General features: G+C 43.2%; 1 protein-coding gene across 1 annotated transcript in view; it reads left to right on the forward strand.

Annotated features, from left to right (window-relative positions):
* Nucleotides 1-21,724, forward strand: part of GALNTL6 (polypeptide N-acetylgalactosaminyltransferase-like 6) — a 327,656-nt gene that overhangs the window by 97,606 nt on the left and 208,326 nt on the right. The window lies entirely within an intron of this gene.

The following is a 21,724-nucleotide window of genomic DNA, read 5'->3' on the forward strand; positions in this document are numbered from 1 at the left end:
TAAAATTTTCACGCTTTTCCCCCCCCCCCCCCCTCAGTTTGCTATACTGAAGAAGAAGAACTTGTGTGCTAATGTTAACAGGAATTAAGAGTTTAAACCAGTGTCTTACCCACTGTGCTGGGCAGGGCTGGAAGTACCAGGGAAGGTACCTAATGACAGAATCTCTAATGAACTGCTAATGAGAACGTGGGGCATTCTTTCCTGATACAGAGGACCTGAAGCACTGCAGTTGGCACTTTTCACTGTTTTCATTCCAGCAAATGTAGCTTTTGAGACCAGCCTGAATTTTTAACTTGAAGTTTTTAGGTAGAAATGTGAAAAACATCCTGATTATCATAAGAAAAATGCCTTGAGGCTAAACAACTGAAATTTTTGAATCGAAAGGCTCTGAGGTTCAAAAGGTAGAGGTACTTGGGGAAAGGCGTCATTTCTTTTCATGTTATAAAATCTGTGTGGGGTGGGAAGCCGTGGCTCCTTCAGGGCTGTGACAGCTGAGGGCAGGGGCACGTTCTCAGGAGAGTGCAGTGGTGCTGTCAGAGACCCAAAGAAGGCCTCTGCACAATTCTGGTACAGAAAGTGGTGTATCTTGATGGCTTGAAGACCATGGGATAAGCTTGCCCATCTGAGCTCGTTCTGGGGAGGGTGCCCCTCCTGCGGTCCAGCTGCTGAGTGCCAGGCCCGGGATGGGGTTGGGGGATCAGGGCTGTGCTCGGTATCGTCTGCTTCACTCCCGGCAGCACTGAGGGGTCGGTGCGCTCACTGTGACCCAGAGACCTCAGCCAAAACACCCTCAGGTGCCATTTATCTCCTCCCGTGAAATTCTGCAGTTCTCTGTCAGTGGCACTTAGCAAACACCCCAAGGTTACTGCCCTGCACTAGTGACCGGCTCGCTATTGGGATTTCCTCTGCCTGCAGCTCTTGCTGCACCTGCTCCCCCATGGTATTACTACTCATGTGTGTGCACGTAACGACATAAATGTTATGGCGTGTGGAGCTGCTAAGTTTTTGGTTTGAAGTACACGAGAGGTTGTTTGAGTCAGGTGGGGGTCCATCAGCCAGACGTGGTTATCTGCTGCTGTGGTTCACTTACCTTCTTAGGTACAAGCCCACGGAAATGTAGTCAACCTCAGGTAGGATCATGACATCCACGTCTCATCTGGGGATCGTATGAATTAAATCAAGACACTTTGAATGACTCCTTCAACTCTAGAATCCCCTTGATTGAATATATTTTAGTTTTATTTGTCAGATTCCAGCATCAGTAGTAGGATTGCACAGCAGCAGAACAGGGGTCTGAAAGGTTAAAATGGTTCATTTTGACACCTCTGACCTTAGATGGTTTTGGTTGATTATCATTTTTATTTACTTTTATTTTTTTTCCATTTCAAGCAATTTGGAATCTATTTTGCATTGTTTCAGGCAATGAACAGGGGGAAAGCAAAGGATAAATATTCAGGCGTCTGATCCCCATGTCTGCACGCAAAGTTGTCTGCGTTTTCACACCGTGTGAGCTGGAATATTCCTGGTGACAATGGCAGGAGCAGGGGTAGCAGTTTCTTGGTGAGTGACAGAGAAGTCTCAATTGGAAATAGCATTTCTGTATGTTCCCTTCTCGGCCGTGCTCTCAGCACGTGCAGGGAATAGCCTTTTCCCTCCTTTCCCCCCCCGTGCTCTGTGGGGCACCCACCGCCCCTGGGCTCCGCTGGTGGCTCCTGGCACTGGGCTGTGGGTGGGGATGGGGATGGTGGGGACCTGCAGGAGGTGGGCTCTCGCTGTCGGTCCCCAGGCCGCTGCCAGAGCCCGGGGTGATGGACCTGAGCGAGTCCAGAGAATCACAGAATGCTGCACGAGTCCCTTTCTTCTTCCCTGCAACACGGAAAAGTGCTTGTGACAATCATTTAGTTACTGTACAAAAGTACTTGCATCATCAGTCATTTTCCTACAGACCTACCTGTAGTCATCATTCACTGCGCCCTGTTTACACTAGACGAAATTAAACTTAAAAATCTATGACACGACGAAGGAATACATTATTTAGCCTGAATGCTTAGACAAAGGCACATAGAAATGAAATATGGATGTGCAATGCAAACTGGTAGTGCAATTAATATGGGTTACAGTCAAATGAGTATATTTATGATTGCTTGCTGTCACAGAAATACAAATCATTTTCATCATCAATATTCACACTTTATTATCTTTAAAAGTTCATGTATTTGTCACGAGGTATAACAGTTTTAATAACACAAGAAAGCTCTTGTGTAAAAATGCAATGATGAATCACTCATTCTAGCAGAAGTAGAATGTGTATTTTATAGTTCCATAAACATTGGCCACGTGTAGGTTTTTGATAGTTTACAATTTAATATGTACCCCTGGAACAAAATCACTGAGATTGAATGATTTACTGTATGACAGCAAGTAACTCTATCACAAATAAAGGTCAGACATAACTTGACAAACGTTTATCAACAGTCTTCACCTGGGCAAGGGTCTTCTTGAGCTATGGGTGTGATTGTTAGTGTTATAATGAAAGTAGTTCACCTTAGGACGCGTAGAATTGTCCCTTTCCTGCCAAGTTGGCTAAACTTCTCAAAACGTGTAGATTAGCACCATCCTCGAGGTCCTTACGCTTGATATGCCTCCTCCAGAGTGGTACAATACCAGTCTCCCTTGGTTAAGGGTCCTTCTCGTCGGCTCAGGCTTGATAAATTCACGGGCAGGAGAATCCTCAGTACTTGTGAGAATACACAGGGCCTTTCACCACTAGTTACCAATAACATTTCAAGGGTGTGCTTTGGTAACAACATGACATCAATGCACAGCATATGGTGTCAGTAAAAAACATCCTCTTGCTTTAGAAGTAAGCTCTGTCTTTATTTCCACAAGTTCAGCGGGGAAATTCAGCGCTCTCGCCTTGGTCCCACTCAGCCCATCTGCCCAAGGAAGCGGGGTGCTCCAGGGAACAGATGGAGGCAGTGCCTGTGATCTGTGGTGCCGTGGGCTCCCCCCGGGATGAGTCACCTTCCCTGAGGAGGGGACCCTGCTGCGCTGTAGAATGCCTCTATCTGAGTTTAATAGATACCCAGCGTGTCACAAAAAATAGAGGTCAAAATACTGTGCAGCCAGGCTCTCTTCTGCCCCACCAGAATGTCTCTTTCTGGATGGACCTGAATTTTAATAGTGCCTACCTAAATGCTATATATACCTCTGTGTGTGCTCAGAGTTTTCTTTAGTTTTGCTTTTTAATTATTTGTCTGTTCTGAAAAAAAAGTAATCAACAAATTGTTCTAAAAATAAAAAATTCCCCCCCTTGTAATTTGACTTTTAAAATGTTTGCAGTCCCAGAAAGCAGAGTATTCTCCATGCAGAAATGAGATTCAACAGAAAGTTATGATCAAAAGAATCCTTTTCAGCTTGTTAAACGAATATAGATTAAAACAGGTGTAGAAATAAATGTGTAAGGACAGTGTATGGAGGGTATCACAGATACAACGTTCATCCCTTGGGTGAAGTCAGTCTCTGTGAGAGTTTGCTGTGAGGCTTGGCTGAGATTTGCTGTTTGGAGCAGCCACAAAGGAAACATGAAAAATCTTCCAAGAGTATATGAATCATCAGTAGCTCTGTTCCAATACTACAGCTGTCTAGAGAAGACTTAGGGTTTCTTATTACAACTCTAAAGTAATTTAAAGATAAACTTCTATATCTTCTGATGGTTAAGTATTATATCACATTTAAAGCATTAAGAAAAATACCTTCTTTTTTCTTTTGGAGAAAAAATGAAGTTCTTTTAACAGTGGAATAAAACTTCCACCTTTTTTTAGTACAGATAGATTTATGTTTCTTCTGCGGACCTCTGCAAGCTGAAGAGGCCTTTGTGAACTGCTGCATTAGCTTAGGTCAGCTAGGTTGCTTGCAAGCAAGTTTGTGGATGAAGCCTATTTTGGCATAATTATGACCTTTTCCTCCCTCTCCTTTAACAGCAAATAGTCATTTTTCTCTGGAATCCCTGTCTTTTGATGCTTGAAGTGTGTTGGGGCGGTTTGTGATGATACTTACCTTGAGTAATAACTGTAGCTGAACACACAAACAGATTTCTGCAGCGTGCCAGCATTTTTGAAAATTGTGTGTTGTTACCCAAGAACTGGATCTATGGGAAAAATTTAAAAAGCTGATGAAAATTCTAAGTGGCAGGAAAGCAGGCAGACACAAAGCTAAGAGTAATTTTAAAGATAACACTGCTATCATGCCACCCAGTTAAAACAGATACTTTCTAAGGTGCTTTACAGTGTTTTATAAAAACGCTTCTTCAACATCACTTGAATTAAGCTCCAGTGCACCCTCCATGTTCATTCCTGATACCTGGGATGAAGGATGGTGGACTCTGAGGCTGCAGTCTGGGCATATTTGCGTTTTCCTGCATTTTCACCCTGTAGGAAAGGGTTTGGTGCTCACACAGGCATCTCCTGTGTCTTCCCCACACACTGGTACTGCACCGTGCTGGAATTATTTCGTTCACGTGGGCTAATGTAGTTCCTTCTGGGAAGATATTTTTTTGGATGCCAGGCTGCATAGGGTCTGGAACATTTGTCCTCACGACCAGTTCTATAGGCACCAACGGAACGGCATGCCTGTAAGCAATTATTACCATGCAGTATAATCCCTTGTGGCTAACATACCAAGGGAAATAAGGAGCAAGGGCGTTGCACAACATGGAAAGGTCCAGGGCCCGGGGCATATGAAAGTTTTGGATGTGCAGAAAAGTGACCAAATCCACGGGGCTCTCCTGTCTGTGGCTGCCCTCGCTCCTTAGACCAGCTCCTCTTTCAGGCAGGACCTTTCTTGTGTCCACAGGTTCTCTTGGGTGATGGTGGTTAACCCAGAGATGGACCTTATTAAATAAAATTTCTTTCCGTTCCTATGTCACCTCACTTCAGCCACGCTCTTTAGCAAAACCTGCTTTTAAAGGGTGAAGATGACAGTCGCTGACGGTGACACTTAAGCCACACAAGAAGGTGACAGGCATTCCAGCACCCCGTCGGCAGCTCACCTGTGACAGATACTCACGGCTGAAATGCCTCCCTGAAACATGCTTCACACGTCTCCAGCAGCAGCTCTAATGTGGAATGAAGGTCCCGCTTTGATACAGATGTGTACAGACGTGTGTCTGTTACACTGAACCGCGAGGATGAAGCAGAGAACAGCGAGGTGGCGTGTGGAATAAGTTACAGACCACGGAGGTGTTCTTCTCCCTGCGTATGTGCTTGAGTGCAGAGCAGCTGCAATGCTTGTGTTTGTGATTAAACTATTGTCATCTGACCGTGGTGGTGCTGGTGCTCAACAGGGTTTAATAGGAAGGTACAGGAAACACCTTTGGCTCTTTAATAATTCTCACTCCTTTCACTTAACAAACGTCCAAGCTGCAGTAGTTATCACTATGTGATAAACTATGTAGTGACAGGTTTTACTTGTATGTCTGCAAAGACTGTTCTATAGATCAATTTATATTCTTTTACAATTTTAGATACTATTGCTGTGTCTCTTATGTGTATTTACTGTCCCTGGACTGAAATGTTCCGACCAATGGCCCGAGCCCTGTGAATGAGCGGTGGTGATGGAGCTGTGTTTGTGTGCTGCCCAGAGCTCTGCAGCAGGCAGTGCCAGCATCCCGCCTCAGTGAAGTTACACGTGTTAAAGCTAACATATTTGTAATTTTTTGCCCTGAGTTCAGTTAACTATATTTTGCAGGTGTGACAGAGTTTGCTGGAGTTCAGTGGAACTGTTAGACCAGAGGCACTGGGTTGCACAGTGTGACAGCTGGGGTTTGGTGGTGTTGCGTTGATGCCCTGTCCGAGCGCTGCTTTTCTCCTGTGGAATACCCCAGATTTTTAACTCTGCCACGAAGGGCGTCCAGCTGTGCCGGGGGGGCCAGCACCCGTGCCGTGCAGCTCCCGGTCTCGCAGTGGGGACGCCTGGATGGTGGGGAGTGGGGCTGGGAATGCCACAACCACAGAAACACACCTGGACCAGGGACAGGAGCGTGACAGGGACGGCTCCCATGGCTCCCAGTTATCAACAGCCACGTTCCCTTGCCCAAAATTACTCCCAGGCACTTTTAAATGAATTAGTGCAGATACAGCCTGTCACCCTTAATGGGCTGCAATCCACCCTGTCGGAATATTACCCTGTTGATAGCAACAAATTGCAGCAGTTGTCAGTGCTTCCACGTAGTGCCCTGCTTTAGATCTGTTTGAGGGAGGACAGGCTTTTTTCAGTACTGGTTTGACTTACATACAATGCAAACAATTTTTCTTCATGATTTTCCCTTCCCTTGTTGGTTTTATTTTACCTTATGTTCCTCTTTTTATGAGTGAGATGTGTTATGGCAAGTATACTCTGTGATGCGTGGTCTTTTCAGCAGATAGTACTGCTTGGCTGTAGCCTCCTATTTTCTACATAGAGAGGCTGCTGTTGATGGCATTTGTTTTCAGGTACGTTAATTTAATCGAGCACATTATGGCCTTAGCAGTATGGTGTTTTTCTTGTAAATGATTCGTGTCGGGTCCATGAGTCGGCTGCCTGCATGGCTTCACCAGAGGCACCTTGAGGAAGCCTCTGGGCCAGGAGCCACAGAAAATGGCCTCCATCTGTCGTTCCCTGGGTTTAGCTCAGCCCAGGCTTAACGTATTTTTTAGGTGACGTTTAAGGAGCAACTTGACCATGGCTGGTGGTGGGTGTGGGTTTGGGTATCAGTGGATGGATGGCTGGCGCTCAGGCCTCCAGACCCACTTCCCCAGAGAGAAAACCCTAAGTTGAAACCCAAGGAGAGGAACACTAAGTTGTGTGGCCACAGTTAGCCCAGGGATGGGCCCAGCCCGGCAGTGGCGGGTGCTGAGAGAAGGTCCATGCCCCAGCCAGACCCCAGAGTGATCCGATGAGACGTTTCAGTATGAAAAGTACTTTACAAAATACAGTTTCTTAATGTACCCACTCATTCTAAAAACTGTGAAGCATTAAAAGAATTACCACGATGTGATTATTTGCTTAGTGATATGGTTTAGTGATGGTTTTTGTAAGTGTTAGGTTGATGGTTGGACTTGATGACCTGGAAGGTCCCTTCCAACTCAGGCAATGCTGTGATTCTATGATATTTTCTATCAAGTTGCACTTTAGTAATTGAGATATGTTGTTTGTGAAAAATATTTGAGTACAGCATCCATAACGATTATTCTATGGTTATCTAAATTCTGACTGGAGAGTCACAGTTTTTTCAGATAGTAATAATTCATTGTCAAAAAGAAACAGTACAAATTCAAGTGAAACTTTTCCAGAAGATTTTTCTGCAGTGAGTTTTCCCTTTCTACACATGCATTGGCTACGGGCACCTGGTGATTAATCAAGCACTGATTCAGAGGATGATCCCATCCTTTAAAGAGATGTAGAAAACGTTAATGGATGAAAAAGAAGTTACAGCAGTTGCCGCAGAAATTGAATGAGTCTTGAGTTGAATGAATTGCTTTAGTTGAATTGCTTATTGAATGAATTGCGTAAGTTTCACTTGCTGCAGATATTGATATTAGATATAGATTAGAGGTGAAACGATGATATTTTTCGTCTCAGAAGAGACTGTTAAAAATAACTGAAGGGGTTTTTTTTACCCCTCTGGTATAAGAAGGATTGTGTTATAACTTCTCATGAAGCTGTCATTTTCCTCTTCAGGTCAGCTTAAGGAGAACTGTCACAGTGAGAATTGTACGTTGAACTGAAATTGGGTGGCAGAAACACCAAAAGAAGCTGTTCTGGAAGCATTTGTATACGGTGCCAAGTACAGAGCATCTGACACAAATGGACACTGACCATAGATGAATGGCGGGTACTGACTTGCCCTGGTCCTGACCCAGCACCCAATGGCACTGAATGCAGGGCAGTGGGTGACAGCCAAACTCGGGGCACAGGAGCGGTGCCGCAGGAGTGGTGAGGACATATCACAGGGGGAGACATTGGAATACCCAAGTGGTGTGCTTTCTGAAGGGTTTGCATGTGCAGTAGGGGCTTGACGCAGGTAATCGGTGGACCATAGGCCTGACGAAGGGCTGTATGGGGGACATGTTCTCCAGGAAGAGCAGAGTGACGTGAGACCTTTAGTGATGGTGCCATTTGGTATCACCACTTGTGTCAGCAGTGCCATGCCTGTGTGAGGCAGACAGAGGTGCTAGGGGGCAGGAAGGCATGGGTCTAGTTGACTGTGTAAAACCCTACAGGCGTGCTTTATACACCAGGGTGTGTACAAAGACAATTGTATCTTACAAAATTTCCAGACCAATTATAAGAAAAATCAGGGAGCTAAAGAGCTACTTCTGACTTAAGGGTAGTGTGTGATACCTTGTTTTGAAGAGAAATTGAAAACTTAGGGTTTTTTTCTCTGTGTCTTCAGGGAGATGCGACCTTTCCTATTCATCCATAGAGTTGAGTATTTGTTCAGGTATCAACATCTCAGTTACTGTATCTTTTTCCCTGGATTTGACAGAAAACAGAGAGAAGGCTGGTGCTTTGACTGTGCCACCCTGTGGTTCCTAATATAAAACATGAAGCCTTCTCTGCTTGATTGTAATCCCCAAGAGGTTTGGAGATTACCCCAGCTCTACCATTAGGTCTTGAAACACTGACTCTCATCAGTCACTGGAACTCAGCCTAAACCCTGACCGTGCTTGGGAGGAGCACAAGGCAAGCTTATATGAAATAATGTAACTATTCTTTAATTAAAAAAAAAAAAAAATCCTTTGTTTTGATGACTGTACCTTGAATTTAGTACTAGTTAGGTTGGCAGTGCACTGAAAGTATAATTTTCTGAATTGCCGAATGATACTGTCTGATTGCTTATATTTCTCTGCTCATCTGTTTAGGGTTAGATTGTAAACACATTTGGGCAGAAGCTAGGTTTTGCTGCTGAGCACAGTAAGCCTAAGATTCATCACTAGGGCTGTTAGACACTGTCATAGCAAAGGATCTAAAATAAAACTTTAATTACAACTGTTCTTGGTACTGTTGCTGAAAAAGTGTCCGAGGGAAAGCTTGTTAAGATTTGCTTGCACTCTGAAATTCCATAAAAAAAGAGAAATCTGGAAGGCAATAGATTTGCAGTTAGCATGAATGCCGAGGTGTGGCTGCTCATTTTGGTAACAAAACCTTTTCCTTTACATCTGTTTCCATCATTCATGCTGAGCACAGCTGAGAGCATAACTTCAGTTTATTCCTTCTCCTTCACCCTGACGGGATTTGGTAATTCACCTGCAATTAGTGGATTAACAGGCGTCACCTGTGCCGGCTCAGGGCTGCAGGTGACTGTGCACGGTGCTGCTGCAGGCATAGGTTTTGCTGCTCAGAAAATGAGTTGGAGTGAAAGAGTCAGATGTTTGCTGCATGTAGGGTTGGTGGTGGCCTCATCAGCTTCGTGTAAGTGACTGGCTGCTTCAAATGGCTTTGGCCAAGATCTAAGGGTATAGATATTGATATTTTTCTTCGTCACATGTATTGGTGACTGTTAATATTAATGTGGTGGTAGTGCTGTAGTATAATGAAAGGACTTTACTGTATACCTATCTATCTTTAAATACATTTCTGAGGTATTTTACAAATCACTATTGAGTTGCTAGTATTTCATTGTGCGGTGTGTGTGCCAAGCCATTGTATACCAGGTTGATAATATAACGTTTAGAAGTGGGAAAAAAAAAAAAATTCCAGTGAAATGGATAATGTGCATTAAGAATATGCTGTGCTAGCCATCATATGCTAGTAACTCTGTTTTACAGAATTACATCTTTAAATATAGCCCGGGTACACAATTCTAGCGCCTATAGAAATTTAGGGAGATCAGTGACTTTCAGCTTAGGTTTTTTACCTACGGAACATCTAGTATTGAATTTTGCCTTGCTGTGTTTGTCGAGTGTGCTAAACTCTGCCTCCAAATATAGAATCTCTCCCAGGTTGGCTTTCATTTTGTAACTAGAAGGTTTTGTCTTCAGGGGTTGAGGAATGGAATATCTGGTTTTATACCCGTAGGGAGGGGGGTTGTGAGTATGAATAAAGTGGTAGAGGAAGAAAAGTACAAATGTACAGCAAATGAGCTGTCACTTACTTGGCCTATGATCTTTTGCTTTCCTGTTTGTCCTTAAATATTTTTCTTCGTTGTATTTTGGCTATGCTGAGATGCAAGTAGTGCATATTACCTTATTATCTTTTCAGTGTAATCTCTGTGTGTTTGGGTTTTTTGAATTATTATGTTTACAGCTGTAGGCATTGCAGTCCCCAGAGCTGGAGATGTAGTAGGAAGAAGGGACAGCAGGATGCAGCTATTACTATGAATTTGTTTGTGTTTACGAGTCCTTCATTTCAAGGTTTTTCAGCTTCCCCTACAAGTTGTTCTGAAGTCCCCGAGAAGTGGCTGTGGGTTCCCAGTTTGAGCATCACTTTGTTAGGAATTCATACCTGACTAGGACTATGTACTCAATTACTTTCCATTTCTTTGTGTTTTACGTGAAATTTCTGCTTGTGGAAGCACATAGGCATTTCTTAATGGCCCTTTTAAAATCGGGTTTACTTGAATCTCTCTTCTTCATCTATTGTATGTTCTGTTTTTATGGTAGTTCTGTGGTTGTGACCTTTATTAGCTTCCCTTGTGAACTTTCTTTCTTATATATGAGCCAAGTCATAGCTCTCAGATGTTTCACTTTAATGTCTTTGTACCTGAGACCTCATTAATGTTTAATGTTCATAAATGAAAAGTGAAATTTAATGTCTCCATGGATTTTAATATATATAATATATTACACTGACAATTTAATGTGTTTCCTTTTTGACTCCTCCCCAGACCCGAGACATTTTAAAGTTCAGGGTTTTTGAGTGTTGAAATACCCAGCTAAGAGAAAAAGGGGACTAATAATATTAATCCCTGTAATTGTAACAGTCATCAGTAAAAAGTCAGTTTTTAAAGAACAGCTACTTCACGGCGCTAGCTGAGATAATATCATTTTTCCTCTGTGTCTGCATGGTAGTAATGGTGCTGGTTGTAGAGAGGATTGGCCTTTGAGGGAGCCCCGGAGTTTGCCTCCGAGCCATCGAAGCGTAGCTGGGTATGGGATCTGGTGGGAACATCAGGGCTCCGAGTTCAGCCCAGGGAAGGGGAGTTTTTAGTGTTTAAGCACAGAGGCTTCGCAAAGGCAGAGCGGAGAGCTCAGGAGAGTCCCGCCAGCTGCAGGAAGGGGGGACCCTGCTGGGATGAAAGCCCCCACCAGGGCCAGGGTTAACTGGGACCCAGTGGGAGGCCATCAGCCACAGCTCTCCTTCTGGCTGTACTGGAAAACCTGCCCTCAGAGGAGGGGGCTGTGGAGCCCATTAGTGAGATCGTGCTGGAGCCATGGACAGTGCAGCACGAGCTCTGTCTGCCCAGGGCTCTGCAGAGCTTACAGGACTCTTGGGCTCAGTCTTCTCATGCACTCGTCAGGGTGACACAGCAGCCTCTGAAGTATAAGATGCTTAGATATAGCAATAGGACAGGAGGAAACGGCCTCAGGCTGTGCCAGGGGAGGTTTAGGATGGATATGGGAAACAGTTTCTTCACCCAAAGGGCTGTCAAGCCTTGGCAGAGGCTGCCCAGGGCAGTGGTGGAGTCACCATCCCTGGAGGGGTTTAAAAGCCGGGAGACGTGGTGCTGAGGGACAGGGGTCAGTGGTGGGTTTGGCAGTGCTGGGTTAACGGTTGGCCTCGATGATCTTAAGGGTCTTTTCCAACCTAAACGATCCTATGATACCAAACTGAAGTGCTGACACCAGTGGGAGCTGTGGGCGCATATGGAAATTAGACTGTTCATACTAATAAGTAAACACCAATTTAAATACCTAGCTTTAGACATGGGATGGGTTCTAGTTCTTAGAAGACTAAAGGTCTTCTTTAATTAACTCAAGTAATGAATCCACATGGACAAGAATTACTATCTTGCATTTTAAAGAAGACCTTTTCAAAATCTATAAAAGCAGTCTGTAGCAAAGGTGGATATAGCTGGTTCTGCCAAAAGAGCTGTGATAGTTATTTTTAATGTCAGTCTTCTCTTTTTTTAAGTAAGGATTTTATGTTTAAAAACTTCCCACATAGCATATAGCTCCAGACCCATCAATTTGGTGTTTATATACGACAGGGGAAAAAACGTCTGCAAAGAGCTGAAGGTCAGATCTTTGGAGCTGCGTTTGAGTTCCAGTAGCTTACCCTGTTCAGCGATGTGAAACCTGCCCTTCCGTGCCGAAGGAGTGGGAGACGAGGCATTAGAAATGAAAACTCAGTGTATCAATCAAAGCTGTTCTTTCACCGTACTTTAATATGCTATTCACATTCTGGCTGTTGATAAAATTAGATTTAATTAATCACAGTACCCTGTTTAGTGAAATACACTGTGATTGGTTCTGTAATTGAAAACTATTGGCATCAAATGGAAAGGTCAGCTTAAATGGCATTAGACAGAGAAGATAATCTGTTTGTCCAATTTCAAAGTTTTTGGTTCAGAGGAGAAAAATGAGGTCATTGTTTGAATTTGAAGTAGTTCATTAAAACCTCTCATAAGTCTTTCCTCCTTCCGCTCCTGTTCCTGCTCTCCCACCTGGGGAAGAGTTTCTGTGCATGTCTGAATTCTTTAAACATGCTCCTGCTGCTGGGGGAAAAACCAGCCTTCGCTCAGGCACGGGCAGGAGAGCTGGGAGACCTGGCAGGCCAGCACTGCTAGTGGTTTGCTAGTTTTAAGTAGCTGAATCCCCTTGAACTTTAGTATCTCTTCAGGTTTGTGACATAATTCTGTCTTGACTGCCTCAATTATCTATCAGCATTTCAGTCATTGGTCCTCTTTAATGGAGAGAATTCACTGCTGCTCCGTGCAGCGCCGTGAGGCTGGGTTGGAGGGGACAGGGGTGGGAGTGCACAGCATGGGCACGCCAGGCTGGTTTCTGGCACTCGGAGAGGGGAAAAGCATGTTACAATAAATAATTTAATCTTTCTTATTTTCAGGAAATTATCACCTCCGGGTACTCGTCTTAGTTCTTTGTCCAGTTAATATTAATGTTTCTTGTTGCTTTGTTTGGGGGTTTTTAATAAGCGGTTTATACTCGCTATTCTTAGTCTTAGCCAATTACTCACAAAGAAATGCTGCTCTCTTCAAAGTTTCACGCACTCCCGGGGTCAGCAGCAAGAGCTGAGAAGAAGTTGAAAAAATAAGAGCGTTTAGTCTAGAGGAGAGAATAATTTCCATGTCCGTGAAATGTAGCTGCTGGAAAGGAAATATGTTATTCCTGTCCCTGGTGAAAAGAACAAAGAAATAAAAGGCTTAAATTATGGCAAGTAATGCAGGTTAGATGAAAGGGGAAGTCGTCTAATTGCAGGAATAATGAAGTATTGAAGTAGATTGCCTTGAGAGCTGGTGCAGTCTCTGCTGCTGAGGTCTGCGAGGGCAGATTAGCTGGAGACTTCAGGGAGGCGATTTAGACATATCCCGTTCTGATTGAAGGGGAAACAAGATTATGTCTCAAAGCACCTTCCAGATATATTTTTATGATTCCGTGAGTGATTGTTGAATATCGCACAAGAAAACAGGGCTTACAGTTTTCTGTAGTAGGGAATTTATTTTTGATGTTTCAACAAAAACAGGCATGACAGGGCAGCAACAGGAGCTGCCATAATATCTTAGGATGAAGATTCTTTAGAACTTCTTCAGTATTATTAACCTGTGCTTGCGATTAACTGGATTCAGGTACGGGAGAGCAAAATCTATCCTCTTTTAGTATGGTAGGATATTAATTATATTCTTGTGTAATCGCTCAGTTGGTAGAAAGTAAGAGATGGAAAACCCTTTTCTCACAAGAAAGGAGTACATTAAACAATGTTATTTTGTCAAATCTCCCTCAATTTACTTTATTTTTTAGAGAGTTACCTGTAAAATGTATTTGTGTGGGAACAGCTTGACTTAAAAACACTCAGAAGAAAGGAAGTGAAATGGTTGTGGGAATAAATATGAGATTGAGAGTGGAACAAGGGTGGAGCTAAGTCAGATTAAGAAAGCATGATGAGAACAAACAAAAAAACCCAACCCCCCAAAAAACCTTACACCAATTTATTACTAGTAGTGGGGAGAGTTATAGTGCAGGCTGGAAAGAAGGTAGCCTAGGTGTAACCTGACTTTGCATGGGGAAGCACAACAGAGCCTGCAGCTCATCCCTTGGGAACTGCTCTGTGAAAGGTAAATGACTTTCAGACTCCTCTCACCATCACCTGGGAACGCGTACAGCTGCCCAAGGTTGTAGTTCTTTAGTTGCAGGGATCCCTTGCGAGACTGCTGATGGTCTCCGTGAGCCCTTCTCCTCACAACTTGTAAAATCCAGGTGTGGAAAGCTCTGCCTCCTGCCTGGCTGTGCGTACGGCAGCCTCGTGCTCCCTGAGTGATGGCTGCGAGACTGGCTGTGCCAAAGCGGCTCTTAGTCTTCTCATACCAGTCTCTATTATTAAACACCTGTAATACTCCATAATTTGGTGTGATAAATCACAACGTCCCAGCGTGCCAGTGCATCCCCACAGGGATCTCACTCACCCCCTGCTCAAGCGCTCGTGCGCTGGGTCAAAAGGAAATTGTCACGTTTTTAAAACTCATGTTTTAACTTATTTTTTTCCTGCAGTTTTGTGACTTTAACAATATAACCGTAGTGCAGCAATAGCAGCTTTTATACCTGTCTATAAAAGTCTCAGTAATGAAATGCTTGGGGAGCTTGGCATTTTCTAAATAACATTATTAACAGCTTTAATTTGGGATTGATGGCACGGTGCTACAGGGTTGTCCAGGATATTCTAGGCACTACAAGCACAGAAACTCTCGTATCAGTGTTTCAAAAATGAAATAACCTTGAGTCATTCAGATGTCTCAGACTAAATCAAATGCTGCCCTTTTTTTGATGTGCTGAGCTAATTATTTTTACTAATGTAAATGTCAGTGCAATGAACACTTACTTGCTGTGGCATAACAAATAAATGGCACACACAATCCGAGAGTATGAAGAAATTCATCATGTCCTCAACTCTCTGTTCTATTGTTTGAAGTCAAGGGTTTAGAAAACAATTCAGATTTGTATTTTTAAAAATTATTTTAAAATATTTAAAAATCAAGTAAAAATAAGATTAAAATGCAATAATTTATCTGAATGTATTCTGATTTTTTTTCCTCTTTTCGAGAGATTCTGAGCTTTAGAGCCCTTATGAGCTTCTGTTGATAGCAAATGGTGGTTCTGTACGTTTTATGGAGCACACTTTGCTTCATCTTCAGTGTCTTTGGACTTGGTGGGGGCAGCCAGCTCTACGGCAGTGATTTGGTTGCAGGGGGAGGTCCACACAGTGTCCCTCTGTCTCTCTTGTCTCTGCTTCTCCCCGGCCACCTCTCGTACTGCCCTGGAGCCCGGCTCTGATGGGCTGGAGGTCTGGCCGGTGGTGGGGGAGGTGGGTGGCCACCACCCCTGCAGCCACCGCTCCACACAGAGGGACGCCATCCCCGAGAAGGACCACGGAGCCGGGACCCTCAAAACTATCAGCTGATGTTTTCAGGCTGTGCCGTGCCTGCTCTTGGGACCTGGGGTAAAGATGGTGGAGGAGATAAATTACCAGGGGTGATACTTTGATTTGGTGGTGCTGGGAACTTGACAAACACTAAGGAGTATTTGCTAGTTATTTACCTATTTAAATATTTAAAATTTACATTTAATTTATTATTAATTTAAGATTAATTTAATTTTTAGATGTATTTTAATATTATTTTATATTTAATTTAATATCAATTTAAATATTTAAATTAAATAAAATACCTATTTGAATATTAAATACCTGTTTGCTCTGGATTGTACTCATACACAGATCTCAGTTATGCTTGGCAGTTCAGATGTAAGTGCTTTCTTGTTTCTTGCTCAACACTGAAGAGCTAGAGGAAAGGAGAGTCACACAGACAATGTTCAGCACTGAAGAGCAGAGATATGAGATGTTTGGATTTTATACCTTTTCTATAGAACAGGCTACCTTATGTTGAGCATATCCTTTGGGGAAATAATATTTTGGTTTTCATTCCTAATTCCCTCAGCCAGTCCCTGGACCAGAATGGATGTTCCCTGGGTGTGGAAGTGGGGGAGCACTTGATTTCAGATTTTGGTGCTGTAGTGATAATATTTCATTTCCATAGTCTCATCCTAAAATATAACATCAACTGAAAAACGGGAAATATTTCAAAATGAGTAGTTCTGATGACTCTTCCACTTCTTGGGAAAGAAGCTTCATGAGAATACCTGTCTTCCTACGCTTGTAACCAGAGCAGAAATTTTGGAAATGGACACCTTGTGATATTGCAGTGGATTTAAAATACACGTATGGTGGTATATCTAGTGATACTACCCCTTTAAAAGGTGATCCCTAACTTCATTCTGACAAAAGAGTGCATTTATTGGTTCAGTGGGTTCTGATATTTTTTTTCTTGCTGCCTTGTTTGGTCAGAGTAGTTGGTCAGAGCTCCAAGTCTTGAGAGTTATCTGTGTTAGGAGGATGGAAAAAAAGTAGTAAATGATGTGTTTTACAGAACACTGCTTACAAGCACTATGCAGAATCTTTCATTTCAAGAACAAAGGGGGATCAAACAGTGGGGTTCTTTTATGCTTCTCTCAAAACATGCCTGAAGGTGTCTAATCTCAGTACTTCACCGCTTTTCTTCCCCATGTGCATTTTTTCCTGAGCAGGAACAAGTGCTTATGTTCTAGGTAAGATGATTTCCTAAAACTCATTAGACAATAGGAAGCGGTTATGCTGATCATCATATGATGGTTTTTTAATGCAGTATTTGATTGTGTATTGGTGTATAGTAAAATAACCCTACAGCTAGTGAGCAAATCCTCCGGCTCAAAGTAAATCTGTAATTATCTCTTATTTTTTTAGAAAGTTGCATTTCCATTGGTATATCATCTTCCTTTGCCTGAGTCCCCTCTAATTGTTTGCCTCCGCAGAGTGAAATTAAAAATAAATGAGTTATTCAATGAAGGCACTTGTTTCTGAGTTTGAGCTTTCAAATGTCACAGCAGAGAAGCTCTTTTCCCCCTCTGAGGGATCTAATAGTCTACGAGTGAGTTTTTTGATAATTGTGCTATTTTTTGGGTTTACCATATTCTCTGTAATTGAAGCAGATGTTGAGTGTCCTCCGAGGAGCAGGATCTTGTGAGCCCGTGTAGTGCTGTGTCACTCTGCATCCCCGAAGGTGTGGGGTTAATGGGAAAATGAAGCAGTGAGGCAGATGCTGTGTGTAATGGTGCTGTAGGTGAGTAATCCCTTCTGGACCACAACACAAAACCGGCACAGCTCCCAGCTGCAAGCAGCGTGTGACCAGGGGCTGGCTGAGAAATTGCTGTAGGATTTTTGTGACAGCCCGTCAGCCCCGGCTCTTCCAGCCCGGAGCGGTGTGCTGCTCCAGCAGGGCTGCGCTCACACGAGAGGAGCCCAGCTCCCAGGCTGGGAGCCTGCTGGGGGGCAGAGCTGCTGTGCTTCCAGCTAGTCTGCTGTGCTGCTTCTCGTTCCTTTGCACTGAGACATCTCCACAGAACACACGTCAGCATCGCTTCTGTGAGGGTGAGCTACGGGGTGGGATGGGGGTGCCTGGTCCAGCTCCTTTCTCGCCCCTCGGTTTGCGCTGGAACGAAGCCCCACTGTCTCTGTGGGGAGGGACTCCAGGGTTTTCTGGCCACGGTTCCCGTTTCTTGGCCCTTCATTTATACCGAAGAGTGTTGCTGCCCCTGCAGTCACAGATAGAGCTGGGACTTCACCTCAGTCCTGCAGTGTGGCTGTATTTACATACATGGGAACCCAGAACGTGGAAATAACAAACGTCTGTTCTCCAGAATACTTTGTCTCCCATGATCTATGGCTCAGTAATTTTCTCAGCCACAGATTAATAATCCTTGGTGAGTTTTTCTTTTATACCTGGAACCCAAGCTTATTTGATTATTTGTTTAAATGTCTAAACCCAGTTTTATGCTGAAGTCATAAGTATTTTGTAGCATGAGTTTAAGCAGTTTTAGCCTGGTTAAATCAGTTTAACTAGTTTTAGCTGTTCATACATTGCCCCTAAAATCAAGAAATCCTTTTGTTGCCTTCTTTAGCATTTGCACTTGTGCTATATGCTTAATTTTATTTTGGTTTAGTCCATTAGTTTGGACTAATGAGAGTTTGATCCAGAGTTTGATCTACTTTGTTGTGAAATAGTGTAAATTATTACTGTCTCCAAAAAGATGGAGAACTGAGAAAATTAGAGAGTATGAAGGGAGGAGACAAGGCTAGAACAAGACTATTACATCATTTTTTCCTTTTTTTTTTTTTTTTTCCTTTTCCATCCTTTGCTTCTAGAGCTAGAGGTGCTCTAGCAATGGGGACTTGTTCTTCCAGTCCTTGTCATTGAAGAAGGGGGCATGTGAGCACACTTAGATGGAGTTTCACAGTGGCGCCTTTCAGCAGTGTTAAAACCTTCCAGAAACTCTGTTTTAAGCTCTTTCAAAATGCGATTTGTTTAGCCTTAGGCAGAGGTGAAATGGAGGAGCCAGTTTTCTCAAGTGCTTTTGTGTCTTGTTAAGCAATACAACAACATCAAAAAAGAAAAAAAATATATCCTTCAGTAGCTGACAAGGGCGATATTTAGTGGAGGGACTGAAGGCAGTTCTGGTTTCTTCAGAGCAATAGAATTTTAACTGCAGAACTCTTGCTCTTTGCAGAGAGTGTGGCTGTGAAACGCTCCATCCCCTGCTAATCCCAGGTGCAGGCTCACTGGGCAGTGACACCAGTGCTCACAGAGGTGAACTGGTGAGTCCCCGTCCCGCTGAGGGGCACAGCCAGCGCTCCCCATCGGGACCCTGCTGCCCGAGAGCCCCCCTTCGGAACCCGCTTGCGAGGGCTTTGATTTAATTCCCCCCTACACTGAAAGGACCACAGACCTGAAAAATCACCATGGTACTGATTTCTCTCGACAGTGTGTATTTTGATGGGAGAGAGTTATGGGATTTATTAAAAAAAACCAAAAACAACCAAACCCCTTGGTCATTAAACAGGGACTTCTGATGACACCAAGACTGTGGGTTTGAATTTGTTTCCTATTTCCTCTTAGGGCAATGTAACCCTAGTATGAAAGTATTAGGAAAATATAATAATATTTAATAATATAATGATATATTAATAATATAATATTTAAATAATATAAATAATATAAAGATATTCAGAATTTCATTTACACGGAAAGGGCTATTCAGCGTTGGAACAGGCTGCCCAGGGAAGGGGTTGGGGGCACCATCCCTGCAGGTATTTAAAAGACGGGCTGACCTAGTGCTTAGAGACATGGGGTAGTGATGGGGTTTTTTGTTTTTGTCAGGGTTAGGTTGATGGTTGGACTTGATGATCTTAAAGGTCCCTTGCAACCTAGACAATTCTATGGTTCTATGAACCACGCCAAAATACGAACCCCAGCAAGACTTCAGTGAACTTTTTGCGTATCGCGTGGTCTGTGGATTTATATTTATGCTTGTGCTAAGTTCATTTTAGTGAGTGTATTTGTTTCACTGTATTACGCTTGAAAGAGGGCCCCCTGGTACATTAGACTTGTAAATGTTATCAGGTAAAGTAACTACAAGTAATTAATATTTTTTAAGAGTATTGACATCAAAATGCAAATAGGCAACAGGAAAGCAGCTGTAAATGCTAATAACTCGGCTTTCTTTTGGTGTGCTGCAAAATTGCCATTTAAATCACTATTTTTAGGGAAAGAAGCCAGCACACGAATAAAGGGTTGCAAACCCAAAGTTTATCCTGCTTTTGATAGTTTTGATAGTCTTCGGTTTTGGGCTCACACCACACAGTGACAAGGGACAGAAGTTTAATTGAAGCCAGTCTGGCTGGGCCTGACTTCTAAAGAGCCCGTTAGCACTTCGCAGTGGGGGGTTTAGGAATTTGGGCTGAAGAATCCTTGTTAATACTGTTGCAGCCTGTGTTCTGCTTTATGCCCCTGACTTTAGGGAACAAGCTATTTAACATCACTGTTAGAACATTAGCATTATTTGAACTCAATAATTATTGGATAGAACATTATTAGCATTATTTGAACTCAATAATTATTGGAATGAATGAGTTCATTTCAAGGACATGAAAGGTTAGGCATTTTGATGACATGAAATAGTTTTATCAGGATATCCTAAGTTCTTCTCAGTTCTTCCAGGTGTGAACCTCTGACTTGTATTATATTAAAACATGATGACGGAGAACTTATTGGAATATGTCTGCCAAAGCTGTAATAGAGGAATAAACAGAGGCTGGATTGCATTTTGGTGATAGGTAACAGAAGTTACCTTTAATACTAAGACTAAAAAAGTAGGTCATGCTGGCAGAATGCGATGGCTTTTTCTCAGTAACTCTGGGATTTACTGGAGAGCGCTGAGCTCAGTGCTGTCCTTGCCCTGAATATCCAACAGCCACAGCAACATCAGCTCACCCAAAGCAGAGATTTTCTGCCTGGGTCTGTGTCAGCCAGGATTTCTCGCATCCTTTGCTTGAAGGTAGCCAGCCATGCCTGGCGTTCCTCTTACTGTCTGCAACTCTGAAGGCTTTGATCCCCAGATTTAAGGATGGCTGAGCTGCCAGATCCACAGCTTGGAGCTTGGCAAATGCTTCTCCATCCCAAAAAGAGAAATCCCAGCTGAAAATGCTGGGACAGCTTCGCTTGGAGCCACTGTGCTGCCAGTAGCGTCAAATCAGTGAGAGATGATGAGCCCAACGCTGGTTGGGTGTACATGCTCCAGACATGGCATTCAGAGCATCACTCTTACATGTGTCCTTCATTCTGGGCAACCTCCTGGTTCAAACCTAGAATTAACAGAAGTAGACTTTCCGTGTTACTCCTAAGCAGCAGTTAGTCCCTTCCTCACTTTCCTCAGAACAGATATGGTAGATCATCTTATTTGCTTATCAACATTTTCTCCACTTCTTTCACCACATTTTGTGTAAGTTAAGCATTTAGAAAAAGGCCGACTTCATTTGAAACCTTTTACAGCTTTGTACCACTTCCTACAGATCTGAATTTTGTGTACTTCTAATGGTACTTCTTTTCTGCTCTGTTTTTCATAAAATACCATCATTTCCAGAAAGAATGAGGGGGGGGAAAAAAAACAAAACTCTAGAGAGATAAATTTGCGTAGAAGCCAAAAGTGGTTCTTAGCTGTATGCAGGGATCTGGAGTCTGGAAAGGGGAAGTCAACTTACCAACTGGGTGTTGTATGGGGGGGGCGTTGGGGTTTGTTTTGGGGGGGTGGGTTTTCCCCTTACCATGAAGAAAGATCTACAGGATTTGGAAGGGCTCTTTGCTCTGTGCCCCTGATGCAGTGAGCCTGGCCTTGTGTGAAGAGCAGTAACTCATCATTAGCTATTAGAAAACCCCAAACCAAGCCTCAAAATTAAAGGGGAACATTGAGGTGTGCTGAGTAACTCTTATTCCAATTTTGTCCTAGTGATACCTTAAGGAAAAAATCAAGGTACTTGGTGAGTTGAAGGATGAGGCCTTTTAGAAACCTGTTTGTTTCTCGTGGCCCATTTAACTTCCCCGAGCTCCGTGCCAAGCAGTCAGGGCAGGACACTGCTGGGGAGAGAA

This window comes from Calidris pugnax, unplaced genomic scaffold (assembly GCF_001431845.1).
Source record: "Calidris pugnax isolate Ruff unplaced genomic scaffold, ASM143184v1 scaffold172, whole genome shotgun sequence".
Lineage (NCBI taxonomy): Eukaryota > Metazoa > Chordata > Aves > Charadriiformes > Scolopacidae > Calidris > Calidris pugnax.